The sequence below is a fragment of the Varroa destructor genome, unplaced genomic scaffold (genome assembly GCF_002443255.2).
Source record: "Varroa destructor unplaced genomic scaffold, Vdes_3.0 BEIS01000007.1, whole genome shotgun sequence".
Lineage (NCBI taxonomy): Eukaryota > Metazoa > Arthropoda > Arachnida > Mesostigmata > Varroidae > Varroa > Varroa destructor.
Genome location: NW_019211460.1, coordinates 621,097 through 640,342, shown reverse-complemented (window position 1 = coordinate 640,342; position 19,246 = coordinate 621,097). Strand labels below are relative to the sequence as shown.

The following is a 19,246-nucleotide window of genomic DNA, read 5'->3' as shown; positions in this document are numbered from 1 at the left end:
ATGTAGGTTCCTGACTCCGAGATCGACTATTCGAAAAACGGTCTCATTAAGATTCACTTCTGAAGAGACGTACGTTTATGCTTGCAACATATATCGTCGTTAGTCTTTCAGTTGAACTCGATCACAGAATAAACCAATTGCAGTGTTTGAACTGCATTTAGCTCTAGGAATTAGTAACTTTTTACTTATCTAAGATAAACAGTTTTGGTCCATAATCGGCTTTTACACCATTTTTTTTTCTTTTCCTTATTAACGACGTTGAACCTATGAGGTTCTCGGCCTAATGTGCCTTCTATAACGCTCCCTCATTCGTTGCATGTTCATAGTGTATTTCTATCCCTCCCTGTCAATTAATACACGATTATATCTGTCAATAAGACAATTTTTTTTTGCTATGGCGACTTGTGACGGCATATATTACTGTCAGCATTCTCTGGTGCTTCCTCTCACGCCACCAATGCCACTCTGTCTCTATACGGAGCGCTATTTTATTGATGGTCATGATGGTGGCAATGCCTGTGATGATTATGATGATTTTCGACGTTCTCATGATCATCAGCATCATCATGCTGGGGGCCACGTTGGCGGTAATGGTGTTCGTGGAACGTTTCGTTTCTTCAGCACATTTGGGTGCGCATGTGTTTCATGAATGACACTTTCGGTCCTTTCGAGGGTGACCGATGAAAAATTGAAGTAAATGCTATCAGTCTGTCTGTCTGTCTGTTGTTGTTACTGAAAGAAGGTGCTTTACAGAGCCGTGAATAAATAGATAACTTTTCACTCCGATTTGAAGCCATAGTCGCCGTGGCGATGACGACGGTGAACGTGGGCATCTTTCTACTCGGCCACATCGTATTCCACTGTCTGTTCTCTTGACCAACAACAAGTGATGTCGTTAAAACGCAGTGAAAAGCATTTTAACAGCATAACGATTTTAACCTGAAGAAAAATTAGAGTATTTTCTCTCTGTTTATGGTGACGCAGTTTATCTATGCCGAGCTCCTAATTTGGAAATTGACAATTTTAATACGAAAACAAATACATTCCGTGCACCTATGATCCCTTGTAGACTTTTTGTGTACGACATCAAAGCTTCTCGGGTATTTTCGTCTTAACAGATGTCTTAGGACGCTCTACGTGGCTGCATGACTAGCATAGTGACTCACATAAATACAATTTTCGGGAAATTAACTGTTTATATAATAATTGTTTTGGTTTGTATCTTTGAGATCATCAACCGAGCAGCGTTTAGAAAGGGTGCATAGTCGTGAAATATACTTCTCACTGTGTAATCCTAATAACGTGAGGCTTACCCGAGGATTAAACAAAAATTCATTGACAGTTGGTTATTTTCAAAGCTAGCTGAGTGCGAGCAATGAGCAAATTCTTTGAAGACCTAAACAATAAACTATGACGTCTGTGGGGAAAACGTTCCCACGTTTTCGCACTTTACTTTCGCACTTACTATCGCCCAACGCTGCTTGTGCATAGTTGAGAATGGGGTTTTCAGTGATCTTGGCAATAAAGAAAAAATCTCATAGCTAGGCATCGGTGGTAAACGAATAAGGAAGCTGGGCTGAACGAGGGCCAGGGTTGCGTGTGGACAAAAACTTCAGCCTGTCTGCTCTATTAAGTTTGTCTCTGTATACTTAATTGGGCAATTGGTGATGTATAGGAAGCAAATCAACGTCTTGCTTGAAGAAGGAATAGACAGAAAAATCTGGTATAATAGGGCAAGATATGTGAAGGGTATATTTAGAAGGCCGAAGGATGTTGATTTTAGTACGCAATTGGTCAAGGGGAGAATCTCGTAATCGGATTAGGGGGACACTAATTTTACTTGTTTAATTGAAAGGGTTACGATAAGTTTGACAGACCGTGTCATTCATATATCATTGTCACTTGTGGGACCCGAACGGATTAAATTAAATATCTCTTCCCTTGTAGGTTGTTTTTTGAAAATTTTCTCAGTCCTTCTTTAGGCACAATGATAACCTCAGGTAGCGATAGTAATATTAAGTAAGGGTAGATGCTGCTCGGCAAACAACGTAAATTAGTACATTTAATTCTTCACGGCGGCAAAAATACAAGAGGCAAACCTCAAAAAACAGTCGACGTGTCAATGCTGCTAAAAGTAACCAAAGAATTCTTAGAAGTCATGAGGTCCTATCGGCCTAAAGTCAGATATCACAAATATTACATTTCTACGTTCAATACATAGATTTATCTATATAGAACAATAGGTGGGCAATGTTCTTCAATCGGCGAAACACTAAAATAACTCTGTGAAAATACGCACTTAAGTGCTTCTAGCTTCAATTCTTTTTTCTTTACTGGCTTCTGAAAATTCGTCTTTTATCGAGATCAAAGAAGTAAAAAAAAATCGGTTTTTTCCCATTGGCGCTAAAGCAGCTGACGCTGCCGAGTATGCCGGTGCCGCTGCTGGTATGATTCCGAGCGCAGATATATGTAAAATAACAGATGTTAGCGATATAGCCGCACACAGACGCGTATAAAGAGTAGCAGTTTTAACGGCAAAAGGAAAAGTAACCTAGCGTAGCGTTAAGCGGAACAGTCTTACCATTGAAGAACGATGAGAATAAATAGCCAGGATATAATAGTCAATGACAATGTTATTAAAGTAAATGGAAAACGGAATTATCGATAAAGTTGCAGCTATATTAAGGTGTCTACAAGCATTTGTAACACGGTAAGGGATTAAGGCATGTATACATATTCGTATTTCATATACGTTCAATGTACAAGTTCCTATTTAGGAACACGTAACTAGGCTCGAGACGTGGCTAGCTGTGCAGCTGATCTTATTCAATATACAGAAAAACAGCGATATCGTGGCGCGTACCTCACTTTCAGGTAGGATTAGTGGCGCACCTGATCAGGCGGTACGGTAGCCCAAACGACCAATGAGGTTCCGAATCCTAGACTAAATTATATAGGAATCAAGCTATTAAGCAACACGTACATATAGAGGCGCATGATTCCGAACCAGGACTCTTAAAAGAAAACAAACAAAAAATGCAAGTAGAGATCACATATGAAATCATAGGAGATATGCCATTTACTACTCGTTTTGCCACTGTATCGCAATCTTTAGACAGTGTCGCCTTTTTTCATTGTACTCCGATACCCTCCTGTTTTCCTGTTGACTCCATGAACCTACCATGTGCCCATTGTTATACCCGTGTATCTATCTATAAATATCCTTAATCCTGTTGAAACGATGGAACAGACAACCGCTCATTTAGACTGGCTCGTTTGTCTGCTGTCTGTCTGTGTGTCTGCACTTCTGCACGTACACCTGTAAAAACACACACACACGTATATACGCGAACATTCACGCACGCACACGTTTTGGTTGTTCGTCCTCTTCTTTTTTGCTGCTGCTGCTGCTGCTCGTAATTTCTAGCAGGGATCACAGCGGGCATTCGCAAGAGCAACACAATGGCGTAAAAGACTATTCGACCGCGCAGCATTTCCCCCCGTTGCGGTCAGATTTGGGGGCGAAAATCGCCGGACAACAGCTGTACCGCCGGCCACAGTAACTGCCATCGCCTATCGGTTGCAACAGACAAACGTAATGGCGCATAGATTCTGTCGGCTAACAATAACAACGACGACAAGACAAAAGAAGAAATTTCAACTTTTCCGTCAAACTCCCAGAGGGCGCGCCGTTTTCGTCTGCTGCAACTGGTACCTGCGGTCCCCTCTCCCTCTTGCATTGATATACATGCGCACGTGTATCTATGTACATTCGTTGTAGCGTTGTTGAATTACGACTGATTTTCTACACGAGCCATTGAAGTCCAACAGATCTTTTGCAGCGTCTACCGCTGGCTCGGGATCGTTCGGCGGCTTTCGCAGTGGATCGCCATTGTTGTAGCGTGATGTTTGGTTTTTATGCGGTGCGCGAGCCCGGAGATTTGGTAGCGGCTGTGGCGGCTGCAGTCACACGCTGCGAGCAGTAAAACGGCGTCGTGTTTTACTGTACGACGATACGTACTACGACGCTTTCATATTTGTCGTTTGCATGAAGTATGTTCAGGGCTATACGTATAGAAGAGAAGTCAGTAGTCTATCAATGGACGCTAGCCGATACACTGATGTTAAGCACCTTTTAAATATCACAGTAAGATAGCGCTCATTGAAGTTTCGTTATCGTATCTTGTCGATGTCGAGATCAAAAGCCAAATTGCTGGTAAAACTTTGAAGGTAAGTTCTATTTTTTAGCGTGTAACCTTGAACTTGGTTCCGTGACAGCCGTATAGCCGTATTTGTTCATATAGTTAATGGCTCGATAATTAACAGTCGAATTCAATCTATTTTAGGTAAAAATTACTCCCGACAAAGACTGCGGCGCGTTGTACCACACCGTTGTACCAGTATATCCATGTGCCGTGGAAAAAAACAATGAATTGCGATGCACGCTCCATACACTCAGGCTTTATGATACCAATAGAAAATTCAGTTGTTAGTAATACTGAGATAATTGTCAATTAAAAATATGTTTTGCAAATTAAATAATGCGAATCAAAAAAAGAGGACGTGAAGGATTTGATGGTTAACTGTGCTTCAATAAAGTAGATGGAGTAGCGAAGTAGTCTATATTGTATCATCGAGGAACCGGAAATATAAAACAGTATGAGTACGTGTTAGGAAAAAGACAATATCTCAATTTCTTATCTTTAGACCTTTTGTAAATAGCAGTTATGAAAATTTCAGTCTTCCCAGGTTTCGAACGATATCATCGTCTTCCATTTACTCCCTCAGAGACTGAAACGTGTTCTTGGTCTTTCGACGAGACGAAGACGTATAAAATTTCGTTTGCCCGCCGGGACGGTGCGACTCTTATGCAACAGACGCTTCCATTCTCAGATGAGAGTCAAATCATGCTTTGTTTTATTACTGCTTTTCGGCCGACAGTGAACTATGTCTATATTCTGATATAAGGAGCATTTCCTTCATACGTCCGCACAGATACGTGCCGCTTTGTTGAGCCGGTAGCACCATTATTGAGAATCACAGATGCATATAGTATATAGGAGATAATTTTCCATCACTGAAAAGCGTCAGTTAAGCTGGACGAAATATAACAGAAGTAAGAACTCGGCGCAAATACTTTTCCATGGTAACTCTCTGAGCCAGCCGCCTATAGCTAAATAAATTAATTTCACTTGAAAACAAACACAGTTCGCAGTTACGTTACAAATACAGTTCCACTCGAGATAATTATTTATCAAGTATTACGAGCTTATGCTTCTTGCCAACTAACTAAACGTATACACAACAAACATCTACACCGTAGAGCTCGTGGACCATAAAACAAATCTTATTTGCTTATTTTTTTACTAAGTTATTTGGGCTCTTGGCAATTAATGGCAAGTTTTTTTTGTTCGTTGCAAACAGACTATGTTCTAGATACTTAAACATTCATCCACCATATAATACACTGTGGTTATGCCCTTCCTACCCGCATCGAATAGATTATCAATGCGTGTATTATCTTCATGACCATCACCACTATCGTCGTTATCATTGGCGCGATATCCCCATAAAATCGCTGCATCTTCGTGTCCGGACCAGCAACGTAGAAGAAAAAAGGGTCGCTGGAGGGCGCTAGCTATTTATATTGACACCACATGAAAACATCAAAAAAATTATAGTAAGCAGTAGACGTAGCTATATACCTTTCACGAACTGTTGTTCTCGCGCCAGCCAGGGAGACCAAGAGCCCGGCTGTACTTTGGAACCAGTGTCATCATTTGGTATACGACAAATAAACGAGTGCCGTCTTGTGGGGCTTTATGGTACTGTTTCTCTAGACTGGAACAGAACAGAATAGAAAGGGGACGTAAGCAGTCGGAGATGGGAAAGAATAAGCCTGAAAACTTAATTCCTGATCAAAGGCGTAAAATTTACTCCCTAAAGCAGATTAATTTCTAACGATGTCATCACCTCGTTAGACACTAAAACATTGAATTTAATACTGTTTTTCTCGACGTTCGATATTGATCTTTCTGACCGAAGTTAAGACCAAGTGCAAGAATCGCGCTTTCATTAGAATCATCAGCGGATGATTATGCTTCAGATTTTTACTCAGAGGAATTTCTTAATCACCGTGGCCCAAAGTGGCTTGCTCATACAACATACGTATTACTGTATTAATATTTACATACGAGAGCACAACCCCCTTTCGTGTGTCGTAGTGAAGCTGTCCTGGGTTGTGACAACAAAAATAGCTATGTGGACAGATGTAATGACTAAGTCCTATTTGATACCATTCAAGTTATGAAGCCTAATAAATGAAGTTACCGTTGTGGCACACACTTCAGCCGTTCCCAGTACGGGAGGCTTCAGCCTGGCTGCAAAAAAGACAAATAACTATTTTTTTCCTGTCTCATCAAATTAATGATAATCTGCGATGCCTATACCAATACCGCTCATGTCTATCTAACGACGGTAAAATTAACGACTTACTGGAAGGAATGTTAATTAAACTATTCTCACTTACAAGTTAGTCTCAATCATCTACACGATCTCGCCGCATAGTACCATGTTAAGAGGCACAGAACCCTCTACGTGGTTGATTTGATGGAGAATTTTTACGTGTGTGTAGGCAACGCAATATGTTGATCCAACCAGGTCCGCTGAAAATACAAATCAAAATAGCTGCTGTTTTACAAACGAAGGTCTTTGGCTTACTGCCTTTCTTTAATAATAAATCCTCTAAATTCGTCGGAACCAAATTAAGCAGCCGACATAGTCATTACCGTAACAGGAGCATTGGCAAATGTCCGCTGTTTGGTTACTGGCCAGCTAAAATAGCGGGCGGGCTTCTATCACGCACAGAGAGAAAGAGGGCGTATGAGCTCGTACAGTAGCTCTTGTAATGGCACCGTTCGGTCTAATATACCTTGTCGATAGATGCTATACTTATCATATTTTCCGTTACTCACGTCATCCCTTAGCCCCGACGCGGACGACGACGGCTAACAATGATGGTGTTCACAAGAGTGATAGTTCCGACAGTGGCGGAAGCGGCGGATAACGGACTTACTGGTCATTAGAATGTCTACGCGCTATTAGCGCTTATAACTCGTGACGAGAGCCATGTTCTAGTGACACGTTTGCAATAGCAAAGTATTGTCACGTGAAATAAGCTATAATAAAAAAACAAAGCTTGTAACTTTTTACCCGATGTAATTTCATTATTGCTCGTCATTTCATACTGTGGAGGTATCTAACCCGAACCACAGGAACAGTTTTTCCCCAAATCTAAAAGTTGCTTTACCTGAAGTGTCATGAATTCTTAGATTTTCCATCTATAGACTTTGAATTTTTGTTAACCAAGGACTACTTAATAGAACAGAAGGCGATTTGTCCCAGTCCAACGGCTTAGAAGCTATGGCCAATCAGTACTGGGCATGATGATCCTTTACTGGAAATAAAATCAGCCCAAACTTTTATGCTTGAATACTCCTTCAGAATCTGTCATCAAGATATAAAAGCGCGATGAGTCAAAATGTGTTAAAACAATTCTAAAAAAAGCATTCATCTTAGCTCAGGGTAGCCCAGAGCCACTTTCCTTTAGGAGCTCTCCTTTCAATGATTTCTGAAGAGTTTTCGAGTGTATTTCATTTTTCTACCAATGTATACAAATGCCTACTGGCTTTCACACGTCACATCTAACAAAAGGCTCGGAAAAACTGGTTTATCTTTCATAATAAGTCTTAAAGGCCTAAAAACCCGCCCCAAAGCTTGCCCTGTCCGATCTGAAGACTGGCATCACTATTTCATATAATACTCAAGTATTGTGGCCCCTCTATGTTTCGAGTCTATTGGGGTGGGCATTCCATAGGATGGCTGGTTACCAGCATAAAACGAAGTCTGTCCATGCTTGTATTCAAAGCCGGGTCACCACATGTCCCTAAGATTAGCAGGAAAATACGTCGCCTACTTAGCGATCACGGGGACGAGTGTTGTGACCCCATCTTACATTAGTCAACCTAGCTGAAATCTTTGAGTATAGTTTGAGGGCTCACCGAACTTTACGGGGCATAAACTCCCTTGGATCCTTTTGCAGGATAACCTTCCATTTCCTATACGTTCTTATGGTAGTATAGTTACGCTCGATCCGCTTATATTTATTCAAGCTCTCGCGTATCAGAGTAAAACGGTATGCTAATACTTATATGTACAGAATACTAAATGAGCTTCGATTTTTTGGTAAAACAAGAAACAAAACGTATTACGTATAGCTCGCAGCAACGCCATTAACTGCGTAGTAGTTGTTGTTTTTTTTATCGGAGTGTTTGTCAATTATGATTGTGGTCTGTGATTTACGATGATCCCGCTTTCTTTAAGAGAGCGAACCCTGCATTGAAGAAAAGCCAGGCGCGATTTTTTGATATAATACATCTGCTAGGAACAAGCAAAAATCAGCTGGTGATCCCTCCACGCTAGATACAATGGTCGGATATTTACTTCCTGGATAGTTTATAATATCATCAAATACAAATAATCAAATAATTAGGAGTTAATTAATTTATTTTTCAAGATAAATCGTTCCGTAACTTGCGATACTCTCAACAAGGAACTCAAACTGATCCAGTGGTAGAAAACGTACATCGGTTATATTTTATAGTTGCTTGGGCTGATTTCTGCGACTGTTTTTGTAAGCCTTTTATTAGGCGCTCTTTCTTAACCTAAACTTTGATACCAAACAGGGACAATCTCAATTTGATGAGATGATTTGAGTGATCGGAGCCTAAGTTGCCTGTTAACCTTGGGTTTGCTCCGCACCAGCCAGGCCGTTCCGCCATCGAAACACTATGTTTCAATAGTGGAACGGCCTGGTTCTTAGATGCCTTGCAGGTAGTGGAACCTTTTAGCGAATATCGAGTTCATGATTGTGGTACTGGCTCAATAGTTCAAAGCACAGCAATATATAAGATTATCAAGTTCCCCACTGTAGCACTTCATCTACAGCATTTATGTATGTACGTATATATATGTATATATATAGCTTAAAATATCGTACTCATTGGGTACGAGGAATAAAAATAAATAGGTAAAAACTCAACCTGACCTTGTACGAGATATTTCAAAGGTACTATTAAAATAATAAGTACTTCGATTATGCACGCACCTTGGCCTTCATTCTCAGGTAAGGACACGCTGACATCTTTCGTTAGCTGTTCTTGTATCCTCTATTGGGATTCTTCTGAACAATGATGATCCGACGGCAGAGAAGAAGTGATTGTAAAATCTGTTAATTCTTTAAAATCGTGATTAGATTTTAATTAGTATTTTGGTATGTGTGTTTCGGAGCTAAGCTTTATTTGAACGCTCGTTAACCTTCAGTCGAAAGGTCAGGGGTGATGAATCAACGCAATTAACAGCCTCACTATAGGCACAAATTATAATGGCCACACGATTCATATATGTACAAGCAACATCAGATTGTATTACCTATTGTTATTTATATTATTTGATACAAAAACAAAATGGGGCTAGATATTGGAAAATAACTGAGTGACGCCTTTCGTCACACGTATTCAGTGTAATTCTATCATAAACGTGATTTTGTGGGTCCTTTACACTGTTTTGTACTGGGTGCACTGGGTTTGCGATTTAAGCTGGCGGTGCCATTCACTAATCTCGTACTACCAAAGCGATTGTAAATTACATAAAGTCATATATATATATATATATAAGCGGTCTATGTCAAATCTATCACTGCTCAAGCAGGTATCCGCAATGATACGCTTAAGGGTGATACAGATACATTGTTTTATGGATATTGAGTAGCGCAGATCTTGTATCGGACGTCAACGTTTCAAGCAGCTTATTATATGGCTCAATTGGAAAAAGCGAATTCAAACTACCGTTTCCGTATTGAGAATGTCTAATGTTAAATTGTGTACTGGGTTTTTCATACGAATACACACACAGACACACATGTATATGTATCTGTGTGCTGGGAATTCCCTTAAGCTCGGTGAACACTAGCGGACGGATAAAGGCTTCAGGCCACTTATTTCTCTCATTAGATAACAATTCTTACCTTCTCTATTAAATAATTCCACAAGTCCAAAAAAATCGGTTGTTTGCTAGAGATCTAGCTATACGCACTAAATATACCTGACGCCTGAAACAGTATTTGCTCATGGTGTGACAAAAAAAATATTCGATAAACCGGTTACTTCTGTGATTTTTCCGCCTGGTGATATCCAGCTCTGGGTCTCTTGGAAACGTATGTGAATATTGACAATTTTCTATTCGTTGGTTATGAGTCGCAGAAGAAACAACGGCATTGCACTAAGGCCGTACCCAATTAGGGTCCAATTTTATCACGGTTAAAAAAGTTTTAGCTTTCCGCCAAGCAGGAGGGAGGTTTCAGTGGCTAGTTCCAGTTACTAACGGATCGTCGTTAGTTCAGTGATAATGTTCTATTGTGTTGTTTTGCTGATTCCGCGATGAAGCGCATTTAATAAGAATTATCGAAGTTTATCGGTTGCATAATCGTACAACAAAGGCCCAGCAAATTGATAGTACGCCGTGTACACATTTCTGTATGGCTTACAAAAAGTGGTCGAGCCTAACTCGAAGAAGGACTACTAATGAATTTAGGCATCAATTGATATGCTTGCCCATCGGTATAGAGTAAATAAAGCCCGGGCACGGAATTCTACAAATTGCTTTAGACCGCCTCATGCTACATTCGAGACGTTCTTAGGATTTCATATAATATAAATATCGGTTGAATATGAGTAATTTTATCATTATAATAAAAGCTATATATAGAAGTCCTATTTATTAGCTAGAAAATCTTCCCTCAAACCCGCTTTCGGAACTTTTTCAGCAAGGCTGGCAGAAACCCTAGACGCGCTTCTACCCTTATGACAGCCTCATTAGTTTATCGGTTATCTTATATGCTTTTTATCATAATCAGCTCTATAATTAACTATATAGAATCCGATGTGTTGTACTACGCTAAGATGATCCCCAAATGTGTGGCCATTTTCGAGACGCAAATAACTGGATCAGCTTTTCCTCTTCCTCTAATTATGGCTATAGTCATAGTCTCAGATATTAGAAGAAAACGGTAAGGTAACCAATCCCTGGGAACTGAGTCGAGCACTGAACTTTGTGCATGATACGACCGGAAACGGTGCATGTAGATGTCTTGTTGTTCTTAGGAAACGTAAATGGGAATGGCATACAAATGTAAGGCAAGGCTGTTCAGAAAACCCTTGGAAAGCCTTTGACTTAATAAACTCATTCCCAAAGAAAGACTGCTACAACTTAGGTAACGATACAATAAACAGCCAGTATTCAGTTAATCATCAATTATCTCTATGTAGCACCGTTTATAAGTAAAAAATCTTTGTTCTATTAGAGCTTGTAAACTGGCAAGTACTTGTGATTACCGTATGGGTAATCGCACCATGCACTCGACTACCTTATCAAAAAACAGGAATTGGATAACAGATAGCTGTCGCGCTCAGTTTATACAGCCTGCGAGCTTCGCGAAGAAAACGGCGAACAAAATATATTTTTTCTAATTTCGATATCTAAATGTCAGTCAGTTCGTACGATCAATGGGCTTCACAATAGGGCCCTGACAACAGTGGACCTGGGTTCTGCAAGAAACCCAGACAGACACTAATGGGAAACTCACTCTGAATCGAGCTCAGTCGTTAGAGGTAATAGCATCCGCCCGACGGTAACATCCGTAAAAGATAAAAATTAACCGATTATCCTAGAATATGTAAAGACGATCGCTAGTAACCTTGCGATAAATAAAATTTTGTTTCAGTAGCAGAGCAAGAGGCCCAAAGTAGTTCGATTACGATTTTTTGCGTTTTACTGGAAACCAGCTAATTCATTAAATCGACGAAGGTTTTAAGGACGGCCCAGTCAATTCTCTGTATCTAGAAAATTTTGTCTCATAACGTTTTAAGTAAAGGAAGACACATAGTGGATAAAAGTGAGATTGTTCGAGCATAAAAGACAAAGTTTATCTTGTCGGCAAACGTAATGTCGCATAATATTTAGTGCCAGTGAAAAACAGGTATACGACATTGAGATGATACTATTGAAATACTTACGGGGGTCCATTTTTCGTAGAGTTAATCCGCCACAATCTGACACAAGTCTAGTTCTGTACAACCATTTGAACGTTATGTGTATTAAAAGTTTTAATATGTGTAGGGGGAAAAAAAAACACGTGTTTTCTAAATTACTCTGGGTTTTGTGCGTCTTCAGTTTAAAAATAGTGTTATGATAGTTATAGTTATATTTATGTAAAAGAATCGGGAGTCTCAATTCGTCCTTCGAATGACTTTTGGCTCTTGCGTCGGCAGCAATACCTCTATTGTGCTCTCGAGGATTTAGTACACTCTTCTATGTAAACAACACGAGGGCTTATGATAGGCAACGAAAAAAAATAATGAATATTTACCACTTTAAGGTCTGCCAAAGGTCAGTTGTGCTATTTTGGACGGGTCCTGGCAGAAAGCGTGGTGCCGCTAAGCCTCTTGTCTTAGCTACTGCGCAGTTCATTAAATGAAAACACCTTCTTAGGTTTATGGTGGAGTTCAATGCTCGTTTAAACAATGTAATGCGTATTGATGATCCCGCCATCTCTGCTAATAGGAGAATAGGCAGGCGATGCAGGTAATTTATTGCTGTAGCCCATGCAATCTAGCAAAAATAACCGTTCGAAAACTCCTAGTGATACTCCTTAGCACAAAGTTAAAGGAGGTTGCACGCTTAACCCTAGTTGATCTTTATACTCTGCTCATAGAGGTTGTTTCCTTTGAAACGTTTATTTGTTTCCGTATGAGGGGAACAGAAAGCCAGTATGCTTTGTCTACCTTATAGAAATTGTACGAAGCGCTTTGCTATGAAGCAATACCGTACGTCAATATTTTATTATAATTCCGTTTTACCTTGGTCTTTTGCAACTATTAAGTTGTACCAGTAGAGATATTGCTATTGCTGTCGGCTTACTGTTACTTTATGGCTTTTGGCGAACGTCCGAATCAAATTAAGTCCCGTCCAATAGCCCAGCAACTAATTCTGCTTGAGTTGGTGGTGTCTGTTCTGCCAACAGTATGTAGATGTTGAAGCCTAACACTGTTCGTTAAAGCTTGCCGCTGAGGGAACGCTATCCGAAACGATCTCGGAGGTAATATTCTGAAGCGAAAGGGGATGAAAAACATAGGGGTCAACGGATGCCTGCCATTCGCTCGATAACGATACCTGCCTCGTATTCGTGTTCGCCTGAATATTCTGTCGTAATAAGATGACTCCCGTTTGCCCAGGATTCACAGTACTGAAAATCCTGTTTGTCTCCTCTCTGCTTATTGTGCTTTGTTGTCTTTCGGAAAGTTTCGCTAACGTGGTAGATATGATCGCTATTTATGAATGAATCTGTTCGCTTGTAGCCTGCGTGGCAGCTGATAGGCCGCGGGTATAAAAGACGCGGTTAAGTGATTAATTCTTGTAATTGCGATGATAAAAAGACGTGCTGCACTGTCTGATAATAGTTTAATACTGTATCAGTTCGATATAAGTCGGAGCATTATTGATTCCTTGATCTATTGGTTTAAATAGGCTGTGATACGAGCACCGTTAAAGGTGAAAGGAAAGAAGAAAAGCAAGCTCTTCATGGCCTATATCGCAAAAACCGGTTGAATCTGAACGCTTTCGGCTCAGTTATATCAGGCGTAGCGTATACGATGCTACGGAAAATTTCCGCCACAGGAATTATGTACGACATAAAGAAAATCCTAATTATTTGTTGACCTATGTCATCCCATTCTATCATCTAGCACTTCTCCCTCCTTGTTCATTAGCTGTGATGAAATATTATTTGAATTATGGCTCGTTTTTTAACGGATGCTTTTCAAGACGCTGATAACAGGACATGCATTCATAGTACAAGTACGTGCTAAGGATAAGGAGTTGTTATGAAGCCGTAACGAGTCACTCGAAAGCCGCAGACTTATAGCCGCAGGATTTCGATCGAACGCTTTCTGTCTTTGATTTTTCGGCTTGCAAATATTCACCTATTACACTTACGGTAGAATGAAAAAGGCAACGTACGAACGTCAGGAAAATACCGTAAACTTTGCAATTCCACTATAGGTATCAGTGTGTTGTTTTGAAAATGCTGCGGTGGTAGAATCCATCAAAATTGATGGATATATTGTATCGTGTTGTCGACCTTAAAGTTAAACGTCTAAACCTTATACCTAAACGAAACGTTTCCGTGTTGGCCGTTACGATGATGGATACATATACCGCCGTACTGTCATTTTCGTTCTAACAGTTACTGTAAAAGATCATCGCTGCGATGGATACGTTTTCGCGCAGAATTTTTCCAGTTACCTTGCTCAAAAGCCTGCATTATATACTATTGTTTAAATACCGTTGAGACACGCGCCAGCAATGCGCGCCGAAGTCGACGACGTTTTCGGTAATCAAAAATCGACGTTGCGCATCGCTTCTGCCTCCTCTTATCATTAACGTTATTGTTATGTATATATTATTATTATCGTGGCGTTGTAGAGCAATCGTGATGGTATGGTCAGTAAGGGGCTATCTAGCCCACGACCCACAAATGAGCGTTTGGACGCGCTGCTACGCTGATAAAAGGGGAGCCGGAGGAGAAGGGAGTCCGATGATGTTAATCTGTCTGCAGTGGCTCGACTGGCCCGGCTGTAGTACGGCGATTGTTTAGTTCACATGATTAAGGAGTTCACGCGTAAGACTAATACTAATGACAAACTCGACTAAATTATCGGTGTCTCCCTGCGAATTACGGCGTAGCAGAAATCGCTACGACGTGAGGCATTTTTCGGTTACACGACGCGCGTTATTTTAGCAAAACAACGGTCAACACCGAGGCAGAAAAACTGACTGGCAGAAAGACGACGAACAGCCAGACAGATGGAATAGATAGCGGTCTTTCTATACTGAAGATGAAACTCGATTTGGCAGCCCTGAAGTCCGAACGTGGCCAGAAGGTGGTCTATTGGCGTCGACGCCATCACTTGCTGCTTTTACGAACAACAACATGATTATCATTATGATCAGCAGCATTCAACATCGAGTACTATGTTGACGCAAAAGAGAAATTGCGGGTGTGCATCAAGGGGAGTCTGCGACTGGCGGTCGATTATTGAAGGCAAGACTTGCGGAGAATTTCATAGAACTGGCAATGGCGCCTGTGCTAGTGTCTTCAGCCGCTGAAGATCCTATATAATCGTTTCTTCACCGTCTGCCTCATTCCCTAACATGTCGTTGCTTCCAATAAAAATGGCTGCCTACAAATCCCATGCTGACAGCATACGTTCATAGTTATTTGGGACTGTCTTCCGGACATCTTGATCCGGGTGCTACCACTTACCACTGATTGAAGTTATTTTTTCGCATCCGCTGAACGCGAGTTGGAAATAACAAATTGTTCGTTGTTTCCCGTTGGAATTGTAGAGGATAATGACTACTTCCTCTAATGAATATAGCAATGGCGTGTACAACCGCAACTTAATCGACATTAAATAGAGACAAAATAACAGATGATCACATGATGGCAATTAACATCATAATATCTGTAATGAATAACTGTTAAAAATATATGAAATATTAATGATGTATCAAATCATTAAGCCGAGCTTACAAAAATCTCGACCGTTGAGCGCTACGCAGAGGAAATAGAAATAGCGAGGATTACAATTAACCAGAACAAACCCTAAGCCTTTAGATTAAACGTGGATCGTATGCACTGCGAGGGTCTACCGAACTTTGATTTAGGTTAAAGTTTACTGTAGTTTGTATTTTGAATGTTTCAGGCATCGTAACTTACACATATCCTTCTTACACAGTGCGTTTCTCCTGATCTCATTGGGAAACTTAACAACAGGCGGTTGATATTCTGTTCAGCTCGACCCAGGCGTTAAAGTATCTGCGTCTTTTCATTAAATAATTTCAGGAGGAGCTTGTATTGACTCGAATAATGGCCAAGACGAGCAGCAGCTGCACTAGCGATTCGGCGGCATACGTATCATCAGATTGGGTCGCTACACAGATCGATAAAAATCAACTGAAACAATCTCCAGCTGCTCCTACCATATGATGAATTTAGTCGTAGCTTTGCCAAACAGCTGGCTGCTCAAGACGGGAACAAAAAAGCCCCCAGTGCAACTGCGTAGGAGACAATAAACATCGCATATCCTGGGATCCGTTAAGCTCTTGGTAAAACAACATTCACTCGACACAAAAATCCGCGATGGAACACGTGAACGTTTCTGTGACGTTAGAAGGAAGAGCAAAGTTTTGTCGGACAGAGTTTGTCTTCTGCTCACTGAAGCGAAGTGTTTGAAGCGTTGCAGAAAGCGATCGATCGTTGCAATTTGTTGGATTCTACCATTTTGGCTTTATCATCCGGTTTATCTTACATAACTCGCTATAGACGCACTACATGAGAATACCAAATAGTATTCTATACTGGTACGAACGAAGACCCGCAGAAGCCACCAACGTACTCTTCATACTCAACAGAGAGGTCCACCGCTAACATGCTAAACGTATATAAGCCAGACATATCTTTTTCTATTGCCCATAAATATTAAAAATCAATTTATTTACTTTCATTTATTGAATATCTGTTAAACACGACTGTACTCAGCCGCAGTATATTCGCACGTATGAGAAAGCGAAAAACTATCTGATAATTTGCATAAAAATATGTTGGATCTAGTGTATACATGTCCTTCGGTGGAGGAACGAGGAGTTAAATGCAAGGTCTTCTCGGTCGGTAAGTTTAAGCTTCTTCCCTTCGAAAACTAGTTCAATACAAAACAGGACACCCAGCACCATTATTAAGGTACCTCATCTACCTGTGCTATCTGAATTACTTCAATGACTCATTGATGACCCAAAAAAAATATAAAAGGGCAAATTTTCTGATCAATTCAAGTACTGTGCGAATTTGATGTATAGTGGAAACTCTTAAAGCGAGTCATAATACCCAAGTTCTTTCTCGATCCCGACGATTCAATAAATTTCCATTTCTAAGGTTATGAGTCACGCGCACTATAAAACTCGAACTATGTTAAACGTCAAACCGGAACTCCGTGAAGTCCAAGATTCATTTCATCGGTCCCCATCGCTATTATCATTAACACATTGTTTCCTCTTCTGCTTTTTGCTGATTCAGTATAACGAGCAGTACCGTCACTTTTACTACGACTACTCAATTTGCTTTGGCCCGTAGATCCGTAATTAAGTATACGTGTACGAGATAAAAGTTAATGGCACGCGCATCTTAGTCATCAATACGAGATTCTTACCGGTTTTGTGACGCGGCTGCCATTCGCGAAGACACTTCGGATGGTGAGTCATTGCCCATTGATTGAGTGCTGTGCGTAACTCCGCGCAATGATGAGGTCGCGCGTTTTGAAGTCAGCACGATCTCTGAGGGTTAGCTGAAGGGATTTTCCGCTATTTTTTGGTGGTGACTCACCGGCAGAAATGTGTTAACTCACTATGTCTCATAGTGTTCCACTGCTCGTACGACCGTACGTTCTAGCTACATCGAAGCTGAATAGTCATCGGTCCATGTCGTCGTATCATGAATGAAACTGCTGATCTCAGTCTTAGGCTGCAACGTCAAAACGCGTCATGTACAGGGTTAGGGCAGTGAGGGCTAAATCCGTCGAAGTCGTTAGTGCTGAGTCAGCGCTTACCAATCAAATGTTTATTATGATGATGGTGACTTACTGATACTTATGTTTGATGCTAGTACTATTGTTATAGGTCATAATTGTTATCGTAAAATTTCCCGGCTAAAACTTGATTTGCGAACACGGAGAAACTTTAACGATACACACAATTATATGCACAAAGTTACTTCCTATATTGAGCAATCGTACAGTACGATGTACACGTATCGGGCGAGTTGCAGGCTCGGTATTCTCAACATGTCAGTGTCTAGTAACCCTATGCGGTTGGATCTGTGCCTGAGTGAAAATTTTAATATTACCAATCTTTGGAAGGTTTCCCTGTTTCAACCAGATGGGGCGTCTACTCTTACGCGTAGGCGAAATAAAATACGATTGCTTTGTACAAAGAGTACAATTGTTAGCAATTGAGCGTATTGCATTGCTGATACAAGCTTCTTACGGAACTCGGCGACATAGGAGTGATAGGTCTAGGTTCGAACTTGGGCGTAAACACACGTTGTTTCCTGTCGAAAGCCAGCGGTCCGATGGAGTGAACGATGGTGCCGGACAGAAAGCTCGAAATATTTAAGGGCTACAGTACAAGGAGAAACCATTACCACCAATGGCATCACCGAAGTCACCGCTCTGTAACGAAGCTGGCAGCTACCTCATCCAGTTGTGAATGCACTGAATTATATTCTCCTGCGTACATACAGGAATAGTTATTCTATGACGTATGAGCAGTTTAGCGGCACAGCCGAGTACGTTGTTACTTCGTAAAGATCTACAAATCGAAGGCTCTGGTCGGTGCCTTCTCTACTACAGTCACTAAGGGATTTATTACTATTTCATGCCAAATATTATTATGTGGACGCGTGTTTGTATTGCGTTATGCCATCAAGGGGCATTTGTTTGCACCCACCCATTCAACGCCGTACACATATTAATGTATATCTAACTGATGAGACGGGGCACGGCTGCCGGTTTTGATGTTACTTCAGTACTAGTGTTGAGTATCACCATCAGTGCCATCATCGATATGATCGAATCAGAATGACGATTGTTATCTGCTGTTATGACTACGGCTAGTACGGTTTAGAACTTCTGGTTTTCCTGTTCAAACAGTTCTACTAGCACTCACGCGGTTACATACTGTGCGGGGCGGACAGTCAACCCCACTACCTCCCGCTCCCCTACCTCCTCCCAAATTCGTTTTCGTACTATATATACATACAGACATATATAAAACAGTTGACGGAACTGTGACTAACTTCTCGCCAACAGAATCCAACACAGAAGTCAGAGAAATTTTCAGGCTTGCCATGAGCATCGGTAAACGAAAGTCGAGGAACAGATAGATACAGATACATAACTACCCTGAAAAAAGACGATACACGAATTACGAAGGTAATCCCAACAATGGCGTCTTATTGGGCCCGCGAGAAAAAATTGTCTGCCGATAGACACAAGCGACGACGAGCGGTTATTCTCAC

At 40.9% G+C, this 19,246-nt stretch overlaps 1 protein-coding gene and 1 long non-coding RNA gene across 10 annotated transcripts in view; one reads left to right on the top strand and one right to left on the bottom strand.

Annotated features, from left to right (window-relative positions):
• The window catches only part of LOC111254421 (uncharacterized), a 60,364-nt gene that overhangs the window by 4,852 nt on the left and 36,266 nt on the right, over positions 1 to 19,246 (top strand). The window lies entirely within an intron of this gene.
• LOC111254423 (uncharacterized) lies at positions 7 to 17,448 on the bottom strand. Of its 8 annotated transcripts, none has more exons than XR_015317678.1 (4): positions 17,382 to 17,396; positions 9,167 to 9,295; positions 6,530 to 6,665; positions 4,887 to 5,841 (listed from the first exon to the last, which is right to left on the bottom strand). It is a non-coding gene; the product is annotated as an uncharacterized LOC111254423 (long non-coding RNA). The 8 variants fall into 8 exon arrangements; XR_015317679.1 differs by having other exon boundaries at positions 9,167 to 9,241; XR_015317681.1 differs by lacking the exons at positions 9,167 to 9,295; positions 17,382 to 17,396 and adding an exon at positions 7 to 939 and having other exon boundaries at positions 2,864 to 5,841; positions 6,530 to 6,779.